Here is a 23252-nt window from a genome sequence, read left to right as displayed (position 1 = left end):
TTCATTCATTAGCATCAAGTAGAAGGACCTTTGTTTCAGAGTGAATGTTGGCCTTGTTAAAGGACCTTTGTAATTTACCAAAATTCTCCTGCCAATTTCCTCAACCTAATCATCTCTAAACCCAATGCATTTTCTACTCGAATTGTTGTCTGAAAAGTGTGTGTGGTTGCGCAGATACACAGACAAACACACTGTAAATTGATGGACATGTTCTATAAGCATCCAAATATAAATAAAAGTCTGAACAATAGACATTTTTCACTTCCTTGGTTTTCCCTGTGAAGGTAGACTGGATTCCAGGAGCATCTGGAGAACTTCTCAATCTAAAGAGAATCCCTATTCAATCTGTACTTTGCCTGGATTTACTCTAGATAATTATATTAGCATTTGAGGATTTTATTTTCTTATATTTCTCTCTTAATATTAATGATCAGAGATCTATTTTTAAAAAGTCACTTTTGCTAAATATTTTCATGAATTTTATGTCATTTTTAAAACATCAGTGGGAGACTCCTTTTCTATTGTCCTATCAAATAAATTCTTTTGAATAATAAGAAACAGTGAAACATTGCAGCTTTTTTATCTTTTAATCAATTATATAAAATAACATTTTTGAAAGCCTTACCTTTCCCTTCTAATACTCTCACTAATGAATCACTCAGAATTTAAAAATTTATGTTTCCTTAAAGCCTCTTTATGGTAATAAGGTCTTAAGTATTGTTGGTTTTGTGGGGGAGGGGTTGCACATTTTGGTTTCTCCCTTCTTCATACCTTAAAAATGGATTGTTCAGTGCCCTCAAAATGGTTGATTCCAATATGACCCTCGCTTGATTGAATCTTAAACTTTGCCCATATATATTTTCTTGGGTACAATTAGTATGTATGAGTATCCTAGAACTATGAAATTAGAGAGAGACCAAATGTGACCTTGATGATGAAAAGAATTTTATTAAAAAAAACTTTTCCATACTTTTCCAAATTTTATCCACATATTTCCCTTCCTCTTTCACTTTTAAATAAATCCAGGATGGTTTTACTTAAACGGAAGTTCTTAAAACTCATTTTTTTCACTCCACTGTTTCTTCTTGTCTTTTCCACATGCTTCCTTTAAAAGATTTTTTTAAAATAAATGTTATTTTTTTACTTTTTTGTTTTATTTCACCTATATTTTGCAACTCACCATGACCTCTCCTTCTTGAGAGTCATCTATTTATAACAGAATAAAACACAAAGGGGTAAAACTAACCGGCATATTTTAAGTCTGACATTTACAGCAGTCCATACTCAAAATCTCTCACCTACACAAAGAGGAATAGAAGGTGACAAAAGAAACACAGCCAATCAATGAAACTTATTAAACACATTCTATGGACCAAATACAAGAGATACAAAGAAAAAGGAAAAGATGATAGCTACTCTTAAGGAGTTCATTGACTTTTAGAGGAAACAATATGCAAACAATTCTGTACAAACAAACTTGGGGCCAAACTGGTCATTATTATTTCAAAGAATTCAGTTTAAAATTTTTTCATTTTTTTTAGTTCTTTGCTCTTACATATATGTAGGTATTATGTCTATTGTTTTTCTAGTTCTATCTTACTCTACATCAATTAACATATCTTCCCATGATTCTCAACATTCATATTTTTTCCTATAACACTCAATTTTAAAAGTTTATTTTATAGTCTGATACTTCACTGAGATCATTGTCTTAATTAGGTTTAGTTTTTTTTAACTGATTATCAATTTTATAAACAATAACATTCTCCATAAGGTTTTATCAACTAGGTTATTTTCCAAATTTCTGTTTCCTTTTGCTATCATATATATCTACATGGAAAGCAAGTCAATTTTCTAAAAATTAAGGCATTTTATAAAAAAAATTCTTTGGTCTCATTTCTTTAAGAAACTAAAATCAGTGTAGATACAGTTTCCTCCACTCATTTCCATTTTTTCTATATCAATTAATTTATATAAATAGTTCAGAGTAGAGCTTCTTTAAAATCTTAAACCATAACTTTTCTCAATTTTATATTTCTTCCAAATGTTATTAATTTTCATAATTTCTCTAGAAAATTGATATGACCTTATAACTGATTCACAAATTACTCTACAATAATTCATTATCTCATAAAGAAGTATCACTGTTTTGCCTTTAAACATAATCAATATTATTTCTTTGATGTTATTTTGTTCTTGTCATGTACAGAATCTTTTGTTATTTTTCCTTGAAGGAAATATTCATGATACTTAAATATGAAGCTTCTATGTAGTCTTTGGCATTTCATTACTTTCTCCTGAACCATGCTTTCCAACTATAAATATAGATAGATAGATAGATAGATAGATAGATAGATAGATAGATAGATACCTACACACATATAAAACAACACACATGTATATATACACATGTATTTATATTCATACATAGAAAAATTTTATTTGGAGAGTCTAATTACACTTTTTTATAAAAATTATCACTTCATCTTCTATAACAGATATCAGTGAATAAATTATGATTGTTTTCATGTGGCATTTTTCTAGTATTAAAAGATAAACTATAAAATATTTCATGAAATGATTAAATGCTTTGGAATGCAAAAGAATCAAAACAACTTCAGTCATTCCTATATCCATCTCTTCAAATAGAATCCATGATACATTTCCATTTAGCTGAAACTTCCTTGTCTTCCAATTTCATTTACAATAAGTCAAAATTAATATTCTCTGAGATTATATACATTTTCTGGTCATTGGACAAAGATTGGACAAGAATATACCATTTATAGTGAAGAATAACATCCAAGTTAATGTTCATAAATGGACAAAAACTCAGGAAGATGGATTATTGCATATAATTGTAATAATCCAGATGTAAAATGATAAGTTTGCAGAGTAAGGGAAGTCAATAAGAATAGAAGAACTATATTACAATAGAAAAACCAAAAATCAATGATATTTGCTAAAGAATTGGAAATGAGCTGAAACAGAAAATGGAGGAAATAAACAATGATTCCCAACTTTTAAATCTGGGTGATTTAAGCAATGGCAATACTTACAGATACAGAAAAATCAGATAGCTATCTCTGATCAATACTCAAATCTGTTTTGTTCTAATGTGATGGAATATTTGGGGTATGCTCAAACAAATGCTTTTTACTGATTATCAAATATTGTATAAATAATAATATTCTCAATAAGATTTTGCTAACTAGGCTGTTTTCTGTTTCCTTTTGAGAAGTAGCTTTCCTTTTGCTGCCATATACATGTATATATATATATATATATATATATATATATATATATATATGTATATATATATACTTGTAAATTATCTAATAACTAAGGCAGTTTTTAAAAAAATTCTTTGGTCTCCTCTCCTCATTTCTTTAAGAAATTAAAATCAATGTAGATGCAGTATCCTCCACCATTTCCATTTTTCTGTATCAATAACTTATTTAAATAGATCTGAGTATCACAAAGGGAAAAAAAGAGTACAAGTAGAGATAGAATGCATGAAGTTTGAAGCTTCACTAGGTCTGCAAAGCTCTTTAGAGAGAAGTCTCCTCTCCAAATGGCTGTCCATTTGAGGTTTTACACATAGAGAGAAATTACTTATCATCACCATGTTTAATTCACCTCAATCCTGCCTTAATCCCCTCAATCTGTGGTCTGGGAGGCCACAATCATGAGTCACTGTAAATGGCAGAGATATTCTAGAAGTTTGTACCCCTAGTTGGAATGAAAGAAGTTAACTCTATGAAAAAGTCATCTTCTCGTTGGCCTCCAATTCTATCAGAGCAAGTGTGGACCCTACTGATCTCTTTGCCCCTTCATCCTTGAGACTTTTAAAATAGTCCATATTCAATTATTTTTTTTCTTTCATTCTTGGTCCAAAAAGTTTACTCTGAGCATAGGTCTTTGATAGCTCTATCAGTTCATATGAATGAGTTAATAGTGATTCCAGGATTATCCAGGAAGCTTTGCATCAACATCAAAGGATGAGTACTAAGTAACAAACTTTAACAGTGAGCAAGAGGATCAAATGGACTGCACACATTGATGCCCATGCTGTTACCTATGCACAATTCAGAATAGGAACTCTCCATACTCCGTCTGTATTTCCCAAAATAATTTATCAATAATTTATCAACATCTCTGCCCTTCCACTGAGAGACTTGGCCCCAAGGAGTTCATGATTCTTGAATAACCAGATACTGCTTTCCAGGCTTGTATTGATAAATATTTGACAACAATAACTACAAATATACCACAACAATTCAAATTAACAAGTTCTCCATCACTTTCTCAGGCCTAGACAATTAGCAAAGCAATAAATCAAGCCATGATATACAGTGTTTTTACTTTTTTCCAAAGGATAAATTCTCACACTGAATATGTATATAATACATATATCCATCAGCTCTCCAGAGCATATCTAAATTGACTCTAGCACTCCCCTGTCCCATTGCCCATATTAATTCATCTCACAATATAGGGAGTCTTTTTCCTTCTATCTACTGTCCTTTATGTACCCCAGACCACTATCATACACCATTTGTCTCAGGTCATTACTGTAATCCAATCATTTTTGATGCAATGGAATATTTAGAGCCTGAGTGTCAGTAGAGTTTGAGTATGTGATTTACAAGTACTTTTGCTCAAACAACAGCACAGAGCCTAAGATCTCTCAGACTTTAAGTCAATATGCTTTGGATCAGGATCCATTTGAATTTGACACCACTGTTACAGAGGGGAACTGATTATGTGAGGAAAAGCAGAGTTTGTTGACTTTCTCTGAGATTTAATAGTCAGTTAATTGTAAGCATTTATCCCATGCTTACAAAGAATCAGGAACTATCCTGAATCCATAGTCTACAAAGAAATTTAAAAAATCAGGATCTCTGCTCTCAAGGAGTTCACAGTCTAATGGAATGGGAGGGGGATGGAGAGTCAATACACAAATCATTGAATATAAGATGCACAGTGTAAAAGGAATATAATCTCACCAGAAAGGGACTAGGAAAGACCTCCTTATTTCCATCTGGAAACTGAATTTATTGAACTCTTTAGACAATATTGAATGTCACATTTTAATAGGAATTCAACTTGCTCTTTTGACACAATTTCCAAGTGAAACTTATATGCTAAAAAAAAGAGCCTAAAGGAACCTAGAGCTTATACCACATATATTACCACTTTGCCATCTACAAAGAGTTGAAGCCTAGCAAAAGTTAAAATTGTTGATGCTTTGAATTGGTCCTTCATCATTAAAATGTTAGCAAATTAGGGAAGGCAAAATAGAAGTTGGACAGCCAAACTCAGCTTTTCCTTCACTAAGGGCAGCTAGGTGGTACAGTGCATAGAATACAGGAACTGAGTTCAAATCTTACCTCAGATATTTGAAATTTACTCGCTCTGTGACCTTGGGCAAGTCACTTAATTCTGATTGTCTCATATCCTGGGCCATCTCCAGTCATCCTGATTCATATCTGGCCACTGGACCCAGATGGCTCTGGAGAAGAAAGTGAGGCTCTTGACTTAGCATAGCACATCCTTTCTCAAATCTAACTCACCTGCTTGTCACCTCACCATCTCATAGTCAGAATTCTGACTTCAGAATTCTGAAGCTTGGAGAGCCATATGATTCATATCTACATCTTTAGATGAATAAATGCTTAGATTCAAGGTAATTCAGCATCAAATCACAATTTACTGTGGATCTACTTGTTTATTGATTGAAAGGCTCACTAATTAGAATTTAATATAAGCAGGTTCAAAATCTCATATCAAGGCCTTTAAAATGATTAATTAGGGTGGCTAGGTGATGCAGTAATAGAGCACCAGCCCTGGAGTCAGGTGTACCTGAGTTCAAATCTGGCCTCAGACACTTAATAATTACCTAGCTATGTGGCCTTGGGCAAGTCATTTAACCCCATTGTCTTGCAAAAAAAATGATTAATTAGCTGGTGGAAATACTGAAAGAAAAAGACATTTTGGGGATCTGTCTTACACTTTAGACACACACACACACACACACACACACACACACACACACACAAACATATAAGGTACTACCAGATTTCATCTATATCCAAATTATATCCCCAATGTCTTTTCAAAGTAGCCAAAATTCTCACATTAGCCACTCCTAGAAGTTAAGTTGAATTCTTCTAAGAAGTCTTTTATTAAAGTGAAAATATTACCTGGGACAAGTTCATTATCAACAATTAATGCTTCATATCAAATTTCAAATCTAATCTATAGCTCTTCCAATTCTCAAAGTCTCTGATTTCTCTCTTTAAAATCAACATACTTTAGATTGAAACCTATACAAATCAACTATTTCCAGAAGGAACACTAACAAAAGATCACAAAGTTCACAAATGGATGAATTGTTTATGTAAAATTAATTAAGCTCAATCATGTGATGCTATAACATACTAATTGATGTTTTCTTAACACAAAGCCATAGTCATCTCAACCTCCAAACAGTCAAAGTCAAGTTTTGTGTACACTTCTGTTCAGGCATTCTGACATACCATAATAAAGTATCTAGGAAACTATACACCTGAGATGCGATGCCAGACATTTCCTATCATCAAGTAACATACAATTTATTTAAGAAACAATCAATCTTTGGTGCTTGAGAAAGCTATTTCCATAAGCTGGTATAGGTGGAGGCCAGAGTGAAAGGGCATAAGTAAGGAAATTGAGAGAATCATGAGGATTAGGAAAGCAAATGATTAATTGTGCAAATTGAGAAATCCACACTGACTCTTATCTTGTGACTCAATTCTGGAGCTGTCTCAGTTGCCTTTCTATTCAATCATGATTCTGGTCCAAATTTTATCTTGTAAGAAAAAAGTTATACAGTTTGGAGAATTAGGAGAAAACTTTATTGTATTGTTTGAAATTAACACTGTGTGCCTAAGAACTGGACCACCTCTATCTGCTGTTTAGATATCTTTTAGGGAAGGACCTAATTTATGCAGACCAGGAACCAAGTCAGATCTAAAAATTAAGGGAAGTAGTTTTCTCATATGTCTTTTTTGGAAAACTGACCCCATGCTGATTAATCATTTATTGCTTCCATGTATTTTTTTTATTGTATACAGATACTTTTAGGCTTGGTACATCTCCTTTTCAGATTTTAGCTAATTCTACCTGTTCTCTTTTTACCTACCAACTTGGAATTTTTGATCCAATTAGAAATCAGAAAAAAAAGAAATCATATTATCTAATGTGTTGTTTTCATTTAATTAATTGGACTTGAGTTGTTTGTAATATTATAAATTTCTCCCCCTATTTTTGTACTCTACTGTTCCACCTAGCTGTCAAATAATATGATAAGCTTAACTAGATGAACATTAGAATTGTACTCTTGAATTGTGGTTTTTCTCTGAATGATTTTGAAATAAGGCATAGAAGTTATAATGATGATGATGATAACTAACATTAACATAACACTTTAACACTAATAAACATGTTATATATATGTATATATATAATATACATATATATCTGATTTAATCCTCACCAACAAGTGAAATACCTATTATTATTAAAATAATTTTATAGGTTAAAAATGTAGGATCAAAAGAAATTATGTGATTTACATAGTTAATAAATTTCTGGGGCAGGATTTGAATTCAAGCTTTCTTGGTTCCCGAGCCCCATGTCTTATCTACCTTTCAAATATCTAGACTTTTTAAATCCAGAACCATTATCTAATAATAGTCATCATAAGGAGTCGGATTTACAAAGAACTTTAAGATTTTCATGGTACTTTCCTTGATACATTCATGTGAGGTAGATATAATTTCTATAATATAAAACTATTAGTATTGTTGTCCCATTTTACAAATGAAGGAAACAAGTTCAGAGAAAAGCATATGCTAGGAAGGCCATACTACTGACTATGGGTAGTAAACTGAGGATCAACTATCTTGGAGGCATTAAGGAATTTTATATTTAGACATAATAAAACCAGTACTTCTTCATATTTTATTCCTAGATCAATTAATTTGGCCATTCTCCCTTTGATGCTTGCTCTGACAACCACTAAGTAATGGATCTTCTAATAGGAGTAGTTGATTGCCAACAAAAATGTGCTAAGCAGCTAAGAATCTTATTGAATACCACTAATCTGGAGCTACTTAGAAAAAGATCATGTTCTTCAGCTTTCTTCCATTACTTGAAGTAAATATGGAGAAAAAATCCTAATGTCAGTATGGCCATTTCCTTGGGAATGTGTGTTAAATTAAAACTGAAATAATAAGAAAAAGACCATTGATGTGCAACACTCAAACATTTAAATTTTGGAATCTGGTTAAATATTCCAAATCTAGTTGGTTGTTTGTGCTGTAAACCCTTAGGATTGGAATGGTCTCTTCTTGATTTTGTTAGACTCCAAGGACACTGATAATACTCAATGAAAATGAAATGAAAGCAGTAATATTCATAGCTTTCTATGCATGCCTCATTGAATGTCTTGAGTGTGCAATATCTGGCTGAGTATTCTCTTTAAAATATACTGAGGAACTAGCTTCTAGTTTCCACTCTAAAGACCAAAAGGAATTTTTTTTCAAGATCTATTTTCTTGGCCCTATCCCAAATGTTTAAGCAGCAACCAGAAATCTTGCATCCTCCAGCAAACCTTATTTTAGATTGATCAGATAGGAACTGAGTTTGCCTGGATCCATCCCATATTGCCTTGAATCTGCCCATGTTTTCTTTTCCCTCTCCATCCTAGTTATATCTTTCCATTTGCCTGCCACATACTTCTTAAATGCCCTCTTACCTTTGACCTGAATACTATGGTGTGTTTCTGCTAATACCCAATATCAGGCTAATCTCCTATAGTCAACTAATATTGACATGACCTTGGTGGGTTGGCTAATGTTCAGTACAAAACAATGTATAAAAACATCCATTTTAAATGTAAACAGTTTCATTTTCAAGGCCATACAGAGGAAGATTATAAAAATAATCAACAGATAACAATAATGTATTACTCACTTGCCAAACATGATGCTAAGTGCTTGGGAATATAAATACAAGCCCCAAACCAAGACAATCTCCATCCTCAAGAAGTTTATCTTCTATTGGAGGAAAGATGACACATAAAAGGGAGTTAAAAGCAGAGGGTAGAAGGGAAGTTATGATAGTAAAGTGCATAAAGCCAGATTACAGTTGGGTTGGGAATGAAGCATGATCTAGTCTTGTCCACAAAATGAAAGCCCCAGAAGGAACTAACTAGTGGGAGGGGGTGGTATTGCAAGGGAATATCCCTAGGTGGAAAGGACCCAATTATGGAGGGAAGATCCAAAGTGAGAAGATAACCAAGTTGTGGCAGCAAAGTCTGGAGAGATAGAAACATAACCAGGAGAGGAAATAGCAACAATGCACTGATTCAATTCATCCTTCTTGTGGCTTTTACTAATCAAGACCAGTAGCTAATTGGAAAGACTTGGAAATGAATGAGCTAGTAGTCAAAGATGTGCAGCAGATAATATTTTGTTTATCCTACTAGTATTTTTCCCACCATCATTCCAATCCTGTCAATTCACTTCATATTTGATCACCCTTCTCTGGGCTATATATCTGGTTCTAAGACTAGAACATGAATACCACAGCAAATGTAAGCAATCCATTTGTAGAAAGGGATGCTAACATTACTTCAAAGAACCTCCTTGATGGCACCAAGAATTTTGTGAAATTAGTCATATATTTTTCATGTAGATTAATTTTTAACTCTTTTGGGCCCCTGAAGGCAAAGATGCTGTGTAAAACTTCTTTGTATCCCTCAGCATCAAGAATGGTACTAATCATAGAGTAGGTGCTCAGCAAATACTAGTTCATTGGTTGATCTTGTGAGATGATAAAAAGCAAAAAAGTAAAAGGAGGATAAGAAAAAGTCAGAAAGATATTCATATGCTGATGGAATTTTAAGGGGAGTGATGCATAATGGATAGAGATCTGGCTTCAAAGGCTGAAAGACAGCAGTTCAAGTCAAGCCTCAGGTCTAGTCCCATTTCTTTTCCCCATTCGGTAAAAGAAGCACATGGAAATTCAAGAAATATTTTACAATGATTCCCAACTCATTATGAAAAAATAAACCTGAAGAAAATCAATCTACAAACAAAATTTGGTTTTTTTGAAATTTAATATCCATTCTCTAAATCCTCAAAGTTTCAACCAATCAACAAGTATCTATTTGAGCATCTAAAAGATGAAATTTCATGAAAATTCAAGGCAATGTCTACTTAAGTGCTAAAGAGCTATAAGAATTTAGAGAGAAAGGAGATTGATAATAACTTCTTGGAGGAGTCTTTTTTAAAAATGTTATTTATTTAAGACAATGGGATTAAGTGACTTGATAAAGGTCACACAGCTAGGCAATTCTTGACTGTCTAAGGTCATATTTGAACTCAGGTCCTCCTGACTCCAGGGCCAGTGCTCTATCCACTGCACTACCTAGCTGTCCTTCTTGGAGGAGTCTTGATCTGAGTCCCAGAGAGGGGTAGAATTTGAATGAGGGAGAAGAAATGGCAGATAAACAATATGAACAAAATAGTAGTATGATTATGGGACTGGGAAAAGGGGGAAAATGTTAGAAAATGGTGAGATTAGATAGGTAAAGTCAGATTATAGAGGGTTATAAAAGCTAAGTTGGGGAATTAATATTTCACTAAGTAGGAAATAGGGAGCCAGCAAAGTGTTTTGAGTAGAAAGGCTGCACAATGAAAATAATGTGGAAAATTAATCATACAATGGTAAGCCAAATGGATTGGAAGAAGATAGAAGTTGGGAAGGGGCAATAGTTTCATTAAGGCAGATGATGAGTCTAATAATGACTCACATTTTTATTACATTTAAAAGTACAAAACACTTTAAATTTTTTAAATTATTGTTCAATCTTCATAACTCCATATAAGGTAAATGCTATTATTATTCCCAAAAAAATCAAATGAGAATACTGATGCTGAGAGAATTTATGTGACTTTCCCCAGATCACATATATGTTAAGTATCTGGAGCATGAGTCTTCCTAATATCAAGTACAGAACCCGGGTTTTCCTAACTTCAAATACTGTGCTATACCTATCTTATCAAAATATAAATGAAAGGGTTTAGTGTCAATGTGGCAATTGAAGATTATGTAATTATAGTAAACATTTCATAAATACTTTATTTGGATAGATAAAGCACTTAATAAGTCCTGACTTTATGCTAGGCATAGAGTATATGAAAACAAGGAATAAAGATATGCTGAAGAGATGATTCAGAGTACAGCTAAAGAAGAAAAATAACAGACAAGGTGTCTGGAAGGGCAATTAAATAAACAAATTGAGAATCTTAGAAAATTCTAGTAGGAGGAAAAGGGCTCTCATTCCTTTTTGGCTTAAGAAAAGTTCATTTGGAGAAATTGCTAAAATGAAAAGAAGTCTTCAACCTCCAGGACCCTCTCAATAAAGGGTCAGTCAGTTTAATTTTGAAGTTTCTCAGTGATAGAAAACCCACTACATAAGAAGGCAGAAGTGAAATACATTGCAGTAGTATAATAATGATAATGATATCTACACTATGACTGAACATTTACAAAGTTCTTTATATATATATATATATATATATATATATATATATATATATATATATATATATATATATATATATAATCTCAGTTGTCATAAAAGAAAGTTGAACTAAAACTGAAGTTTTGTCTAGTTTCAAGATCTTTTCACCACTGGTCAGGATAATTTCTTCTTATTCCTACAATAAACAAATGAATCACTTTTTGTCTGTGTTACTTTAGCTAAGCCAAGGGGTCAGACTTTAGAACACTTATCTATATCCCCCTTGAAAGTGTGGCAAAAATCAGTCAAAAATTATCCCAATAGCTCTTTATTAAATTCAAATCTGAATACTGTTCATTTCAAAAATGAATCCCAACAGTGCCATCTATAGATAAAATAAAGAATCTATTATTTTTTTCTTTTTAGAAGAGGTCCATTTCTGTGTTGTTTTTTCAAATCCAAGATCCACACTCTCACTTTTAAAAATGGATATGTTTATCATTTCTTTTGTCTTTAAGTCCTTTTTATATAAATAATTTCCTGAAAGAGTAGAATATGAAAGACAAAGGGAAAAGCAAAGCATTTACATTTATAAATAAAAACATTCACTTTTCAGGCAATCTCATTTCCATAAATAAAACAAATATGGAATAAAATGGATCAATGTTTGTCCTTCTTAAACTGTAAGGATGGAATATCTATCCAAAGTTAATCGATTTCAAGATAAACATAGTAAAGCAAATTGGGAATAAAACCAAATAAATTAATCTGGAGACAATTTGAAGATGCTAATGAGAATAGAAGAAACATGGCATATGCCCCCTTCCACAGTCAAAAACTATAATAAGGATAAAAAAATTATAGCTTCAAATTGTTTATGGTTGTCATTTAAGCTAAGAATCAGAAAATTTTATCTACAAAGTAGATAACATAATTTTATAGTATTCCTGTTCTCAAGGTCCACATGAATCATTTGAATAAGTATAACTCAGTACACTTTGCCTCCTCAGAGATCATTTAGTGACTTAAAGTGAATGTCATTTCTCATAAAATTGTCATCACATTTTATGCTCTCTTAACTGCCCAAGAAAAAAAATAACAAACCAAACAGATTCTCTTACCAATAGACATAATATATCTACGTGACACCATAACCATGAGTAGAAATAGAAAATATTAAGTAACTTACACATGGCAATACAATATCATTTTGACTGATCCCCTTTTCCCTATAACACAAGGGCATATTGAAGTGATCTACTGTTTTATCCTAGCACAATACTGAGTGTTATGAGGGAATGCATATAAAAATACATTCAATTACTATGCTATAAAAAAATGACAAGCAGGATGATTTCAGAAAAACCTGGAAAGACACAAACCGGATACAGAGTGAAATGAGCAGAACTAGGAGAACATTGTCTAAAGTAATATTACATAATAAACAACTGTATGTGACTTAGCCCTTCTCAGCAATACAATGATCCAAGACAATACTAAAGGACACATGATGAAAGAGTCTACCTTCAGAGAATGAACTCATGGCATCTGAATATAACCCAACTCATGCTATTCTCTATTTCTTTTCTTTTTCTGTTCCTTTCCCCCTTATTTCTTTATTTTGCTTTTATTTTTCTACAAGAAAATGATATTGAAATGTGTTTTGCATGATTGCATATGTAATGCCTACATCGAATTGCTTACATCTTAGGAAGAGGAAGGGGAGGGAAGAATAAATAGAATTTGAAACTAAAAGCTTTAAAAAATAATGCAAAAAATTATTTTACATGTAATTGGCAAAATTAAATATTGTTAAGAATAAAAGCACATTCTTAGCTAAAAGTTGACATTGTATGAGGAGAGGGATCGTGTACTTTTAAATTATCTTTCTTCAGCACCAAGGACAGTTCACAACACAAACTAGGGCCTTAAAATGTTTGTGGAATGAATTGGAACAGAATAGAAATTGAATAAGAAATCTTATGCAACCCCCAAATTACACCAGAGGATAAAATGATTAGAATGGTGAATTCAAAGATTATGAACCTATGTTCACAATGTGAACCCAATATAAACAATGTGAAATTATTGTTTTAAAAAACTAATGACTTGTGTGTAAAGTGATAGGAAGGGGAAACTCAAGTAGAAACATGGAAATTCATTGTGAAATATGTGGTGTGCAAAGGAAAAGAAAACACTGAAATTTTGCTATATTGACTAAGACTTGGAAGTTTGGAGTTTTGGATTCATGTCCACTATATGCCTATTTTATGACCTTAGACATTCACTTTTATCTCTTTGAGTCTCTGTTAATAAATGGATTGCCTTTTCTATACTTCTTTAAAAACTACATATACAAACTTTATTATTGGACTAATTCCAATAGCACTTTTTAGCTGTAGAAGAAGGAAGAAAATCTAAAATGTTCTTCTTAAACACAGAATCCCATTCTGTAAAAGGAAAATGCTGACTTCTTTAAAAAACTTCTATACTTTCTATACTTCTTTTCTATACTTCTTTAAAAACTACATATACAAACTTTATTATTGCCTGCTTAGATTATAAATTCAGAAAAGACTAATTCCAATAGCACTTTTTAGCTGTAGAAGAAGGAAGAAAATCTAAAATGTTCTTCTTAAACACAGAATCCCATTCTGTAAAAGGAAAATGCTGACTTCTTTAAAAAACTATTTTCAAGTCAGAGCCAAGATGGCAGCATGAAGGCAGGAATTCCCAGAAACTCATACCCCCAAAATTCCAAAAGCCACCAAATTATGACTCTAGTCAAAATTTAGAGGTACAGAACCCACAGAAAGACTTAGTGATACAATTTCCACAGTCTAAGACAACTTAGAAGTTCCACAGAAAAGTGTTGTTTCTATGGGACTAGGAATTGGAAAAAGCTGCACCATAGTCATAGTAAGGCCAGAGCAACTATCTAGATCTCTGGGGACACTTGGGTCTGTGGCAGAGGGGGTGGTTTACAGATCTTCTGGCCCCAGGATCACCCAGGAACAACTTGAAGGAGTGGTGAGTGAGCTCTGTCGCACCAGAGTAAGTGCAGAGTAAGCACCAGTCTCAGAGCAACCCTGCAGCGAAAACTTGCAGTAGGAATTGGGGAAGCCAGCCTACACCTCCAGAGTACACCCTACAAGAGGGTAAAGGGGTCGGGGAGACTACAGTGGTCCCTCTGCTCTCCCTGTGGCAGGACTCAGGTTGCAGTTTGGGGTTGCATACTGCCATAGCCAAGCAGGGACTCTCCTCACAGCTCCAGAGCAGAGGGGAGCATCTGTGGTCATTCCCCATATCAAAGCACAGACAAGAGAGCAGTCAAAACTTCTACAAGACCTTGGAGGAATTTATGTCCTGGAGGGTATCCCTAAATCCTCCCAATGTCTTAGGAGTGCTGTAAATCAGTCATAGGCTAAGGAAATGAGCAAACAAAAGAAAAAGAAGAATCTGACCATAGAAAATTACAGACGATGTCGAAATAAAAGCTTCTGTATCCAAAACCTCCAAGAGAAATAGAAAATGGGCTCAAAAAAGATCTTAAAAAGCAATTAATAGAAGTAGAGGAAAAATTTGGAGGAGAAATGAGAGCAATGCAGATAAATCATGAAAACCAAATCAGCAGCTTGGTGAAGGAAATACAAAAAAAAAACGCTGAAGAAAATAATATGTTAAAAACAAGTTTAGGCCAAATGGAAAAAAGCAACACAAAAGGCAAATGAGAAGAATTCCTTAAGAAGCAGAATTGGCCAGCTGGAAAAGGAGATATAAAAAGCTCTCTGAAGAAAATAAATCCTTCAAATGCAGAATGAAACTAAAGGAAGCTGATGACTTTGCAAGAAATTAGGAAGAAATAAAACTATTTAAAAAACAAAAATTAGAAGAAACTGTGAAATATCTCATTGGAAAAAACAATTGGCCTTGAAATCAGATCCACTAGAGGTAATTTAAAAATTATTGGGCTACCTGAAAGTCGTGACCTGGAAAAGAGCCTAGATTTCATTTTTCAAAAAATAATACAGCAAAATTGCTCTGAGATCCTAGAAGCAGAGGGTAAAATAGAAATGCAACTGAGAATCAACTACCCAGCAAAACTGACATCCTATTTCAGGGGAAAAGATGGACTTTCAATGAAACAGGGGACTTCAAACTTTCCTATTGAAACAACCAGAGCTGAACAGAAAGTTTGAACTCTAGGTACAGGACTCAGATAAACCATAGAGGGTGTGAATGAGAAGGATTAACTATGAGGAACTTAATGATGTTGAACTGTTTGTATTCCTGCATGGGAAGAAGATACCGATAATTCATTTGAACTTTCTCATTTATAAGAGCAGTTAAAAGGATCATATATAGACAAGGCACAGGAAGGAGCTGAATATAATGGTATAATATAGTAAAAAGATGGAGTCAAAGGGTGATAAAGGAAAGTACTGGGAGGAAAAGAAAGGAGAGGAAAAAGAGGCTAAGATAACTTTATATAAGAGTCAAGAAAAAGTTTTTACAATGGAGTGAACTGGGAGAAGGTGAGGGGGGATGAATGAACCTTCATTCTCATCAGAAATGGCTCAGAGAGGAAATAACATACACACTTGATAGGATATAGAAATCTATATTACCCTAGAGAAAAATGAGAAGAAAGGGATGGGATAGGGGAAAATGGGGGAGGAAAGGGGGGAATAGGTGAGAGAGGGAAGATTGTTGGAGAGGGTGAAAGGAGAGAGAGAGAGAGAGAGAGAGAGAGAGAGAGAGAGAGAGAGAGAGAGAGAGAGAGAATAGAATAAATGAGAGTGGGAAAAATAGAGTGGAGTCAAATACTTGTAATAGCAACTGTGGGAAAAAAATTGAAGCAATTTCTTTGGTGGACTTTTAATAAAGAAGGTAACTCATCCCAGAGACAGAGTCATTGGAATCTGAACACAGACTGAAGTACATTTTTTTCTCTCTCACTATTCTTGAAGTTTCTCAGCCTTTTTGGGGGGGGGGGGGTTCTATTTACTCTCATAACAAGATTATTGTAATAATATAAAATGAACCAAAATAACTATTTTCAAAGAAAATTGGAATTGGGGAAGAGAAAAGTAGAGTATGATTTGTCTAGAGTAGTCAACAAAGTTATATCAGCCTAATTAGAAAGGGAAATGGACATTCATGCATTTAGCAAGAGTACAAAAGATTTGTGATGAATTTAAACTGTAGCTCACCTTTCTGTGTGTGCTTAGGAATGCATTCATACATACCTGCTTAAAGGACCCTGAAGTCCTAACCTTGCTTAGATATTCTTAATATCCTAAAATTACAGTTATTAAATTAGGCATAACTCATCCACCCATGCGCATATATGAGCAGTAGACATAGCACCAATGTAGTATTTTCAAAACAAACAAAAATACTTAATAATTTCATAACTTCTTTGCAAGTAAAGTTTTCACCTTGATTCTGGATTAGTTAAAATGAATTCTGATTTTTCTCCATTAAGAAAGCCATGATCTCAAGCTGTCTGAGCATAATAAATATGAAAGCAGCACTTTTTGATGCACATAAAAGATTTTTATTATTACATTATCCTACTTTTAAAAGGATTTTGGCTTAAAATAATCCTTAAACAAGGCACTATGCTGCTATTTTCAATATTCAACATTCCACAAACTCTCACACAGTAGATAAGAGAGTTGCTTTTTGTATTGGAATAAAAGCATTTGTATGTAAGTATATTTTAATAAGCTTATAGAATGCATATTTGAGATAATTCCAATAATATATGACAGTAGAGATAATATATACCATATTTTGTTCCCATATTATTTTAACTTCTTCAGCTAGGTCTTTATAGTTTGAAATTTTTCATTCTACTACCTTGGATATTTTAAGTATTTAATATAGCAACATATTAAAAAGTTTTAATTTTTATTGATCAAAGTTACACCCCAATCTAAGTGACTGGGGTAACAGTAGTATCCTTGATAATTCTATTTCCATTAGAGTTTATTTATTGAATTTTCAAGGACACTTTGAGGAACATATTTGTGGAATGGGGGATTTATCATAATGTTACTTTGTGATATAGAAACTTATGAAGTAAAATTCTAGTCAATAGGTTGTATTTCAGTAGATATTGCTAAATGATTATTTCTTGCAACAATGTATTGAAAAGTGTCTATCCATTCTATATATATAATCTGCTTTGATCATTAAATTCAGGCTCCTTATGTATAATCTTCTGTAATTTCTAGTAGAAATAACTTGATCTTAAATTGCTTTCACAGGTCCTTCTATTCTATAAATAAATCCACATGACACAGTCATTTATTGGATGTTGCCATATCATTGGTTAAGCTCATAGAGATAATATTTATGGAGAACCTTTTCATTCTGATCTCAACCTTTTTGTTATATTTGATAAATCAAGCAGTGTATACCATTAACTTTTATGAATTTAAAATATCTCTTTTTTTGAATCATTTCTGTAAGTTTTTCACCTACTACTACATGCTCTGAGAATAGTTATCGATGTCCTTTCTCACTTTCACAAGGAATTCAGTTTTCTTTGGCTGCCATATGGTAATGGGGCCTATATTTAATTAAGATTGTATGGAGTTGTGCTAGAATACTTTCAGAAATCTGTTTTTGTCCACTTTAAAATTCCAAAAGTTTGTGTTCAGACTGGTATTGGATATGTGTTAGTTTGATCTATTACTATTATTGTTATGGAAATGAACAAAATTAAAGACTCTATATATACATTTTTATATCTTTCTCAATTATACATTAAAGCCCTAAAATATGGCTTCTAAATTCCAAATACACTTAAGTTGAGGACACCTTTTTAATGAGTACATATTTTCCTTGGGGCATGAGATATAGAAATAATAGTTTCAAAAATCAAAACACCTAAATATCACAAGCAAAATATGTAAAAGATAGAAGAAATCTAAAGTAATTACTTTCAGTTTAATTTTATAAGCAATGTAAAACAAGTAATATGATGTAGATGGATTTATATGCTATTTTTTCTTTCAATTTAAAATTTCAAGTGAAGGAGTACATTTTTCATAGTTCTGCTACTAAGTTGACAAAAGTCTTGGTCTTCAAAATATCACAGTAGTCTGAAATAATATGGCATCCTAATAAAGTACAAGAGTGGACTTAACAGTTCACCATTATCATTTTTCTTTCCCATTTTTGGATTAAGTTTAACGTAAATCAAAAATAAACAGTCTCTTACGTCTATAAAATGATAAATTTGAATAATATAAGCACTAAAGTCCCTTTCAGTTCTGTATCTTAAAAGCCTTTAATAATTCCCAATGCTGTGTTATCTATATGTATGGATTCCATATACTAGAACAAGTGTATTTAACATGGCGGGAACAAAAAGTGCAATAACAAAATCTTTTGCAAACAGTTGGAAATGCCCAGAGCATAAGGGGGTTGCTCTGTCAGCCTTTCAGAGCTTTGACTTTCTGTTCTCTTTCTCCATGGGGATTGCCTGAACTCTTCCATTTCACATACCCCTAACTTAATTTATATTTTTTCCCTTAAAGTTCCCTCTTTGGGGTTGACATACTTTGGTTGAAAGTAATGGGCCATGCATACAGACAGTATCCCAATGATGCAGAGAGATCAAGGGGCAACTCCACTGCTCTGTATTTCCTCAGGGCCCTTAGCACCCACCTCTGTTGATATCTGAAAGCAGTCCTCTTCTCTTCATTTAGAATTTGCCACGAGATGGGCTGGAGCGGAACTTTATCTTTAATGGGATTTTAATGTGATAGCCAGTGAACTAATCTTGTTTAGATATCATATGAAGTCATGTAATCTCTTTCTGGACACTTTAATTTCCTAAAGACTAGGTCCAAGTATGTAATTCATTTTCAGCAAGGAAAAGCTTTAATGAAATTACTACAAAAGGTCAAGTAAATGGACAGACAGCTGCCCCTTCTCAACCTTGGATTTATCTCCAGTGACTTTAGTCAATGACAGCAAAGTACTAGCTAGAAGATAAAACTAGAATGTTAAATCTTTTTTTGAAATACCCCTCTGCTATGAGTTTCTCTTGTTATTTGCCTTTTTTCCAATTCAACTTGGAATTAAAGCTCTCATCACAGACATGGACCACAGTTTTCTTTTAAAATAGACTTTAATTCTCTTACTTTCTTGATTTGATCAGATACCATCAAGAAAGGATTTGCTAACCACCCAGTCAATACTAATATGCTGGGGTTGGCTTCATCCCAGTTAGAGAATTCCACTATAATCCTTATTCTTGTGGAATGTTAGTGATTTTTTTCCAATAATGAATATATTCCCAAGAATAAATCCTGCTAATAGAAAGACAGACTTAGGCTGACACTTCTACAGTGCTATCTGAAGAGAGCTATAAAGATCTTTACCCTCCCTAACACCCTCCTTTTCCTTCCTCTCACACATGTTACAAACACAACACACATACACACAATACTGTTAACTCCTTTGGTTTAGAAATTGGATGTTTCTCTTAAAATGAAAGTATTAATCAAGGAATGGGAATACATTAAATCATTATCAGTGATAAATACCTTTGCTCAAATTGATTCTTTTCAGATGAGCTAGGTGCTAGAAGAGAAGGTATTGAATGCACACATTTGTATGGAGGAGAGAGAGAGAATCAGGAAACTTTGAGAGCATGGAAGACCTCCTAGAGGTACTCACCACTGGGGAGTATGTTGACTAGCCAAGAGGTGACATAAAAGTTCAGGGAATATGATAATGGAATGGGCAAAGGGATTGTGGAGAATAGGAATAAAAAGTCTTTCAGAGAGTTCGCATATTTTTTCAGAATGATAAAAATATACACTCAAAATATCTATTCAACGGATCAGAGGAATAATATAAATGAAAATAGAATATATTGGAAAACAAATGTCACCTACATGTCAGTTCCTTGTAGGTATGAGAGAGATCATTTTTGAAGACAAGCACTCCTTTGCTGTCTAATAATTTCAAGTGACTACTTTCAAATATGAACTCATTAAACCATTAAGCAATAAAAAGCAAGAAGAGTATCCAAGGTCTAGAAATAAAAGCAGGCAATGTGGGTATGTGGATCCAAATGATGAAACAATCAAGCATGTCTAAAGTCAAATGAGAATCCAAGAAAACTGGTATTGACATAAATTTGAGCACTTACAACTGTTATATATATATTTTTTAATTTGACCAGCTTTGTGTCTATTCTTTTTAGCTCTTTTACATTAACCTACAACCTCCTTAATATTCTGTTGACATTACAATTGTGGGTTAATCCCAAAAAAGATATTATAGTTGTGACCAGTTTTTGATTCCCATTAATATTTCTTTCACTGGCATCTCCTGGTCATGAATACATGATATATCCTAGCTAGTCAATGATTCAGGCTTGTGATTCCAGAAGTCATTGAATTATCCTGGATTTATTGACACATAGTGTTTAGAACAATGAGGAACCTTAGAAATAATATAATCTAGTGCTCTAGTTTTCTAAAAATTTAGTAAGCAAACACCCAGAGAGGTCAAGTAATATGTTTAAGGTTATGGGATATTTAAGGGATATTTAAGTGTCAGTCAGAATTATTAACAGATAGTGTTCACTAAATTGATGAACTTTATTAGGTAACTTTATTATACTTGGTATTGCTATATAGCCTATCTTTCAGTCATTCTAAAAAGACATGACAATGTTTTCTTTCAAAGCTCATCCCTATTTTTTAAAATCTCTTATTATTTGTCAAGCAAAGTAAAACAAGGATATCTGAATTATTTTAGAGATGTGATAACAGAGGACATTCCAGAATCAAAATTGTAAAAAATGGTTTAATCTAAAATGAGTCACTTCCCTGCTGGATCGTGATCATTGATAGCCATGTACTTTCCCACACACACACACACACACACACACACACACACACACACACACACACAAACACAAATAAACCCCATCCCAGGATACTCAACCAAAAAATTCTTTTTCATTGAAGAGACTGTTGTTTCTAGCCAAAGGGATGATTGAATATCATGAGTATGTAAATCAATACATACAGATGTAAAAAGTATTGTGATACATGTCCCGGAGATAATTTGCAATTGAAAATCCATTAACAATGTGAAGGGGTATGAGTAATGTTGGAACAGTTGGCCAGGTTTGCCAAAAATAAAATTGTGCAATACGTTCTGAAAATGAGACAAAGGACTTGCTACAAAGGTAGCAGTTTTCCCTTTTCTTCTAAGAGAAGTTGGAGATCATTTCTAAGATGCATGAAAAGTAGAGAACCAAGTGTTTGGCATAGCAGCAACTGGGGTGGGGGTGAGGAAGTGAAAATATGCAGTCTACAAATAAACACTGGGTGTATTTCAAAGACAATTTCAACCAGAACTTGAGAGTGAGGGGAAACTTGAAAAGAATTGCTAACCTTGCAAAACATGAACTAGACAAATGGAATGGACAAGAATAATAGTGTCCCATTACTGGGATTAAAATTCATTCAGAAATATGTTGAGTTGAAATTTGTTTTCCATCCAAAGTGCCTTGTATAATTAGATTGAGTGCATGTTTTCCATGTCTCTAAACGTGATTGTTCTCCAATGATTCTGTGCATAGAAAGAAATAAACTGGCCAGAAAGGCAATATCCTACCTTTGGGATGTAACATTCACTTTGACCAACTCATCTGATGAATATGACTAATTTTATACTTTATTTTGCATGTTTATTTGACAAAAATTACTATATTATGACTATTTATCCTCTTACTTTCTACCTAAAAAAATTGTTGTTCATGGTTTGATTTATTTCTCCCTAGGCTAGTAAGGATTTCTTATGTGATTTTGTATGTATGCCTCATTAGGTATTTTTGTTGAAAATTGTTCTGCAGTTGAAATGATGTTTTTATTAAAGTAACCAAACAAAAATCTGAATTGGTAGGAGGCAAGTGGTTTTTCTCCCTTACACATATCAAAAACAGCTAATCTAGTTTCCTCCAAATTTTAAACATTAATTCATTTGAAAACTAACAATTCTATAAAAAATAAGTAGACAATAATGAAATCATTTATTAAGAATCTTAGAAGAACTTAGGGGCAGCTAGGGTGCGCAGTGGATATAGCACCGGCCCTGGAGTCAGGAGTACCTGAGTTCAAATCCAGCCTCAGACACTTAATAATTACCTAGCTGTGTGGCCTTGGGCAAGTCACTTAACCCCATTGCCTTGCAAAAAAAACCCTAAAAAAAAGAATCTTAGAACTTATGAAAGTCCAAATTATATGTCAGTGAATGGAGATTTCCAATCCATTTAATTTTTATATGACAGAAAGTTACTCAGAAACTACTATCTTATTTTTTTATTTCTAAGTATCAATTTATACTGTGATAATTTACCAATATGACCATGGGAAAGTTATTTAACCTCTCTTATTCTCAGTTTCACTATATGTAAAATATGGATAATAGCATTTACAGCAATCATTTTTTAGAACTGCTATGGGGATAGCATTTTGAAAGTCAAATGCTATATAGATTTCAGTTATAATTGTGACTTCCTGATAGTACACAAAGTATTTAAAAGATTACATTCTTTTTCTTTAAAAAAGGATTTTAAAATGTCTTAGGGTCATCATTCTGAACATCTCTTCTCAACATGCAGAAGTATAAC

The sequence above is a fragment of the Macrotis lagotis genome, chromosome 1 (assembly GCF_037893015.1).
Source record: "Macrotis lagotis isolate mMagLag1 chromosome 1, bilby.v1.9.chrom.fasta, whole genome shotgun sequence".
Lineage (NCBI taxonomy): Eukaryota > Metazoa > Chordata > Mammalia > Peramelemorphia > Peramelidae > Macrotis > Macrotis lagotis.
This window is presented reverse-complemented; position numbering follows the sequence as displayed.